The following is a 7032-nucleotide window of genomic DNA, read 5'->3' on the forward strand; positions in this document are numbered from 1 at the left end:
CGCCCCCCCCCCCCCCCGCCAAGCCCTCTCAGTCTGCGGTCACCTCCACCTCCCCATTTCGCCTCCTAGATGACCACCCCCTTCTCTTCCACATCATTTCCTCAATAGCCTGCAGTTTCTAGAGAATCCTTCAGTGATGTAGCCCCTCTCTTTCCCTACTAAAGTTTCCCCTCTTCCCTTCCACAGCTCAAGAAACAAGAGAAGGGGGGGCGGAATTACAGGGGCACTGCCCTTCTGGGATTTAACCACATTCTCAGCTGGTGGCTTTTGTTTTCTCATCTCACTGGCTTGTAAGGCCCTCGGGGCAGGCACTCCGCTCATGCTCAACGCTGGGGAAGATGGGCAGGACTGTTAGGCCTTAATTAGAGCAAGGCCTCAGACAGGGTAGAAGATTTTTAGCATGCTAAATGAAAAAGGAATTTCAAAATGTCCGTTTGGCAGCAATGACCACAGGGGAAGGAAGAGGTTTATTGTATTATATAAGAAAATCATGAAAGCTCTCACAGCTTTTCGTGAACACAGAACTAATATTTACACTGGCTTTTTAAAAACAAAACAGAACAGGAAAACAAACTCCCTCTGCAGGCCAAATGTAGTGAGTGTAGGCCCAAGTGCTTGTCTTGAACCCTGAGCAGGAATAGCTGCAGAAGCAAGGAAAGAATAAAGGGAAAAGATGCAAAATGAGTTACCAGATCAAAAGAACAATATTCTGGTCAATGAGACTTTGAGGCCACAGCAGAGCCACACTGGGATCACCTAACAGAGACATGAGCTTTGGCAACTGGTCTTTGATATACCTGCTACCCACCAAGCCTTCTGCAGGACAGCCAGCAGGGAGGCCCCGACTGTCAGCCAGGGAAGGTAAAAAGGCAGAAGCATCTTGCCTGCATCACAAATTCAATTTTTTATATTCAAGGGCTTCTCAACTTAACATCTGCTCATGAATGCGAAAGGGTGGCAGCCGTTACTGAAGTCACCTGGCAAATGCAGGCAGACCAGCTTGGAGGAGGGCAGCCAGACATACGGCAGCTTATTAGGAGCCAAGACATCTTGGGAAGGTGATGAGGATGAGATATAGAGTCCCAGGAAGAACCAACCTTGCCATCAGCTGAAATGCCCCCAAACTGAAGGCTGGCCTCCAAGGGAACGGTATAAAAGGCCCCTAAGAGAACAGCATGCCATTCATTTCTGTCTGGAACAGAGAGGACACACAATTGTGCCTGTCCATACAATGCTCTAGCCTTGTGTAGGAACCTGGAGGGACGTTCCATAGGGTGTTTCGTGTCATATTTCATTTTCGCTTGGGTTGGAGTGGTATCTGTCACACAGTAGATGCTCGACAACCAATGCTCAAAGAAGTGAACTGAATGATTGAAGCCCACTCCTCCACTGGTGGCAAGACTGCTACAAAGAGCGAGCACATCTTTCATGCAGGGGAATGGTTCATAAGTTAGTCAAAATCGAAGTATAAGGAGTCAGCCAGGCCACCTTTAACATGTGATAAGCAAAACCCACTAAATTACAATATTTATTTATTTATTTGTTTGTTTGTTTGTTTGTTTATTTGTTTGTTTATTTGAGAGAGAGAGAGCATGCGTGTGCCCACACAAGCTGAGGCAGGGGCAGAGGGAGAGGGAGGACCAGGCTCCCTGCTGAGCAGGGAGCCCAATGCAGGGCTCAATCCCAATCCCAGGACTGTAGGATCACAACCGAAGCCGTCAGCATACACTCAACCGACTGAGCCACTAAGGTGCCCCTAAATTACGACCTGGTTTTAGAAGATGCTTCTGACACATTCTGAAGGCTACTATGGGTCTTACCGTTTCTTTCTTTCTTTCTCTCTCTTTCTTTCTTTCTTTCTTTCTTTCTTTCTTTCTTTCTTTCTTTCTTTCTTTCTTTCTTTCTTTCTTTCTTTCAGATTTATTTATTTATTTGAGAGAGAGAGAGAGAAAGAGTGAGTGAACGGGGGAAAGGGGCAAAGGTAGAGGGAGTCTTAAGCAGACTACGCACTGAGGGGCCTGACGTAGGGGCCAGTCTCAGGATCCTGAGATCACAACCTGAGCAGAATCTAAGAGTAGAACACTTAACCAACTGTGCCATCCATGTGCCCCAAGGGTCTTATAGTCTCAAACCTATCCCTTTGTTCTCAGAGATTTATCAACAGACTAACCTAAAGGGCATAAAAGAGATCTGGTTCTTAAAAAGAATTTCTTTGGTATTATTTGCTCAAATAGAGAAATACTACTCCAAGTAGTAAGGTCTTTAGAAAGCCACTGTCAGGCAAAGAGATCTGTAGAGCTGAAAACGTTTTAGGTGTTAGAGGCCAGAGACAATGTATTGGCAAGATGGGACAGACCCTTTCACCATTTGCTTTTGAAAAAAATTGAAGGAAATGGTCATCTCCATGTGTTGCCATGAGTTTATTTTCTGGAGTTCTTACGAAAAAGAAATCTCTGAGAATCCTTTCTTCTGTGGATTTCTGGGGTTGGCGCTAAATCGATGCCAGCATTTCATCAGCACCACTGCACCTTCTTAGGTGGTTTCAGGGTGGGACTGGGTCAAAGGCAGTGACATCACTGGCACTGCGTCCTGGGAATTTGACCAAAACCAGCCACGGGCCTGGCCCACCCTTCTCATTGCAGGGGAAGCTGACCTAGGAAAGGCTTAACCTGCGAAGTCATCAGACCTGGCTCTGTTATAGTGGCAGTTACACAAAGAAAGGAGTTTGCAGTCTGAGCATGCGTACTCCTCTGCCTCGTGATGATACCCTCAGAACTCCACCTGGCTGGGTCTATCTTACCATGCAGTTCTCCCCTTTTTAAATGCCACGTCCTCAGGAAGGCCAATCATTCTACAGTGGCTCTCCTCCTCCCAGTATATCACTCTTGCCTTTCAAATTTCTATTTTAATTTTCTTCTTTGCACTTGTGTTCTTTAATCATTTACACATTTATTTTTGAGCTCCCCCATCCCTGCCACTCCACTACGCTAGAGGAAGATCTCTAAGAAGCAGGCCCTGATCTCTCTTGCTCATTACTCTATTTCCAGCCTTTGGAATATGCCTGGCATATAGTAGGTGCTCAATAAATGTGTCGAATGTTTAATCACCAACAAAGTTGTTAAGAACAGCATTTCCCCTGGAAGGGAGCTATTGGAATGAACCACAGGGTTCCAGGAACTCAAAGACGTAGCAGGATTTGGTATTAAAGGTAAAGGTGCTAGCTCTTTTTATTGATCCTTCTTCCCCTATCAACCAGCTCTAAAACAGGGACTGGCTACCAGTCTCTCTATGGAAGTGAACGAAGTAGATTAATAGAACTCTAGTGGCAAGAGATGCGATATTGGTATTCGCCCTGAGTTAAGGCTCAGAAAAACATTTCCTATTCTCCAAAGAAAAAGAGTTGAGAATTGTAGACTATAAATCATTCAGGTAGAAAACCACAGATTTGCTCATTTTGTTTTGGTGAGAACAAAGCAGTTGTTTGCACATTCTTTCTGTCGCACCTGCTCTGGCCTGCCCAATATAAGCACCTTAGCCAAAAAGTGTAAATGGATTAAGCACAACCTTTTAAACAATGAGAAGGGGTAGGTGCCATCTCTGCGATCATCAGGAAGTGTTTTTGGCTAGACTAGGAAATTCAATAATATTTGTAAATGGGTACGTTTAGAAAAGCTTTGTGCCTTGTAAATATTTCTGTGAAATATGAAGGCAAAGCATTAAGGTGAAACACAACAAAGTAATAAATAATTATTATTCTTCCATTCACTGGTCTATTTATTAGAATGACAATGGTACAATATACTTCCCAACGGTCTAATTTGGCTTTCAACCTCCTTGAATTGTGCTTAAAATTTTTTTAGGCAAGACCAAGAGCACCATAAATGAATAATGCCACAAAAAAATCATTAGGTATGAAAATCTACGAGATGACGCAACCATGCTTGAGTTAATAATAAAAGGATCAACATTTTATAAAGAAGAAATACACTGTTGAATCTATCCGGCGTTCATTTTTGTAGTAAAACAATCCCATTGCATCCATCAAATCTTGTGATTAAGATTCAAATAGGTTCAAAATGATTGATTTGTACCGGCCTATCAAAACAGAAGACATTGTAGTTGTAATCTTTCTGAATAGCAATAGTGTTTTAATCACAAATGCCTGGCTCATTATTTGCTCAAGAGTGAATGACAATTAGCTTGATCCTCCTGCAACTGTTAATGCTACTGGTACTGAAATAAACAGGCAAGACTCAATCAGGTTTCCGACATTTCCCCTCGGTTTATGATCTTCTGATTGATGCTACATTCAAAATGTACTTAGTCATTTTTAGTCACAAACAAGAAGGAAAATGGCCCCCGAACAGCCAAAAAAAAAAAAAAAAAAAAGGTGAGGCAGGAGGGCTATTTCATGGCAAGACCAAAAAACGAAATCACTATGAGATGAATCATGTTCTAATATCATTGAGCCAGAGAAAGACTTCAAGCAAAATATTCAAGTTGGCCTCAAAACAACACAACAACAACAGCAGCAACAAACCTTTAGCCCATAAGAGGTTTGCCTTTACACACGGTGCTTTGGAATATTAGACCAACTGCTAGAATAAAGCAGCTATTTACACAGATGGTTCTGAGTCTCAATGTTCTTCACATCGGAGCAAACCTCACAGAGGTTTCAGGTTTGCCAGTATCTTCCTCCGAACACATCTACAAAGACGTTCCCACAAAGGCTCCATGTGCACGTCTCATTGGGGGGGTGGGCTTGGGTTTGGGTCCTTCTCTACCGAGAGCTCTGAGGTTACCAATGGAGGGATCAGGGAAAACAAGAGCACAAGCATTTTCTGATTCTCAGAATTTCTGAGATGCCTTTTGTTTCGGTGGTGCTGGTGAACCAGTGATAATGAAACCACACCTCTGTACACAAACCTTGACCAGCATTCTGGAGCACGTTACAAAGAAAACCTTAATTTTGAAAGTACTGAGCACAAAGGAGGAAGAAAAAAAGCTCTCCCTGTGCAAGCTTTCTCTATAAGTGTAGAAATATGGCTTAATTTTTAAGGCTTGAAGACCGCATTTAAAAACGTCTAAAACCAGACCAGACTCTATATGAGAGGAAAAAGAACTGTAAAATTTCATTAACCATTTGTTTCTTTTTTTAAGACAATCTTTTGCATATCTGTTATTGCATTTTTAAACAAGAGTTGGTTACCAAGGAAACAGGTTCTGGCCCAGTGTTAATTTGAAACTAAAATATATTTCGGAAGTTAAGCTCAAAGGAAAGAGCCCATGAAATTATTTTGAAAAGTGCCAGAATTTGGTACTTACAGAACTACAGCTGTATGGTCTGCAATGAACCATTCTAGGGGCTCTTTTTCATTCAGTGAAGCTCTTTTTCTTCTAACAGGGCCATCTACATTTAATACCCCCCCTTCAAAAATTGTAACTCATCATCTTTCCGAATAAGAGATATACAAATAGCATATTTATTCTTGCATATTATCTAAAATTGATTTCGGAAGCATGTAAGTTTTTATTTTCATCTTTCATATAACACGTTTAAAGACCGCTTCTTAAAATTTAAATATTTTAAATGTTTCTTATTAAGCTTGTTTGCGCTCTTTGAAATTATCTCAAGAAACCCATTTATTTTTAGTTTCAAGCTAAAATGGAGCTGAATCAACAGACTTTTCAAAAAATTCTTTTGTTGTCTAATGGCGCCACACCTATCATATATATGATTTTTTAAAAAGGAATCATCTCACTTTTATAGCAGAATCATTTTGTGAGTTTATCAAAGCCATATATTTATATAGTATCTGAATAGGAAAGTCTATCCAATTTAATACCCTCCCTCCAAAAAATTACAGCTGTCTTATTTAATGTTTGTTCCAAAAGTCATATTTTAATCCATCTGAAATTCTTGCTGCATGGCTCAAAAAAATCTATAAAACATGCAAATTTCGACCTACCTGTATGTATCACTTAATGCAGTGCTAGCATGACAAGACACTCAGCCATTTTTATGTAAAGCGATGGAGACCAACTGATTTCTCCGTCTTCTTGCTCACAAGTTTTAGATGCAATTGTCACACACACAAAAAATCATACGCAGAACAGCTTGAACGTACTGTGATCACGAGAACTGAATTTATCAACAGGAAAACAGGATTGAAAAAAAGAAGTTTCTCATCCAAGGTTTCTCTGAGGCTGCAACCCGAGGAGGTGGTGTGTTGAATTTTTTTCCCCTTCCTCCTCTGAGAGTTCAAAGCCCGGAGCTGACCACTGCAAAGGCCACTGTCACATTTGCTGAAAATCAAACCACTGATACCAGCACTGAAAATACAAATTTGAGAACCAAGTTGTTTGCACACCATGGAGTGCATAAGAGTTAAAAATAGATTCCACCTTGCTTCCTACCTGCATAATAAATATGTAAGTTTCAAGTGTTTAATTTGATATTCACATTAATTAACAATACAACATACATTATTTAAAAGACAGCAAATGCAAGAAGAAAGGAGAGACACCATCTGGTAGCAGAGTTTTGTTGTTGTTTTTGTTTTTAGGTTTGGCTTTTTTTTTTTTTTTGGCTTTGTTAAAAAAAAAAAAAAGGTAAAATCCTATTTTGAACGTGATGAAAAACAAACATCCAGAGGCAAATGAATCGGAACTGAAAGGTGATGTTGAAATATCTAAGGCTGTAATGAGGCAAAAACAAGTCTTCGCTACCAGATGATATGGCATACCGAGCATTTACATACTCACATCTGAAATACTAGGCAACGTGTAATGAATTCTATACACAGCATGCACACACAGCAAAAGCACGGCTAATCCTGCCTGCCATCTTAGGCTCGCAGAAGCAAGATACGCACTGCATGCAGCACACGAGCACTGGGGAAGGAGGAGGCAAGGGACAGCTCACCTTAAATGCAGTATCTGATTAATGTTGTAAGTGACATTGCATATCAGCCTCAGAGTCTTGGTTCAACTGGGTAGGAGGGAACAAAGAAAAATGTCATCAACTGGTGA

The 7032-nt window shown here is 41.1% G+C and overlaps 1 protein-coding gene across 6 annotated transcripts in view; it reads right to left on the reverse strand.

The window, feature by feature from the left end:
- The window catches only part of ZBTB38 (zinc finger and BTB domain containing 38), an 87156-nt gene that overhangs the window by 61875 nt on the left and 18249 nt on the right, over positions 1-7032 (reverse strand). For 4 of the 6 annotated variants that reach the window (XR_572697.2, XM_040636737.1, XM_008707848.2 and 1 more), the window contains 2 exons: positions 6926-6991; positions 5970-6333 (listed from right to left, as the gene is read on the reverse strand). The gene's annotated coding sequence lies outside the window, so the exon portion shown is untranslated. The remainder of the gene's footprint in view (positions 1-5969; positions 6334-6925; positions 6992-7032) is intronic. The other 2 variants (XM_040636738.1, XM_040636736.1) reach the window with 1 other exon arrangement.

The sequence above is a fragment of the Ursus maritimus genome, unplaced genomic scaffold (genome assembly GCF_017311325.1).
Source record: "Ursus maritimus isolate PB19 unplaced genomic scaffold, ASM1731132v1 scaffold_20, whole genome shotgun sequence".
Taxonomy (NCBI): domain Eukaryota; kingdom Metazoa; phylum Chordata; class Mammalia; order Carnivora; family Ursidae; genus Ursus; species Ursus maritimus.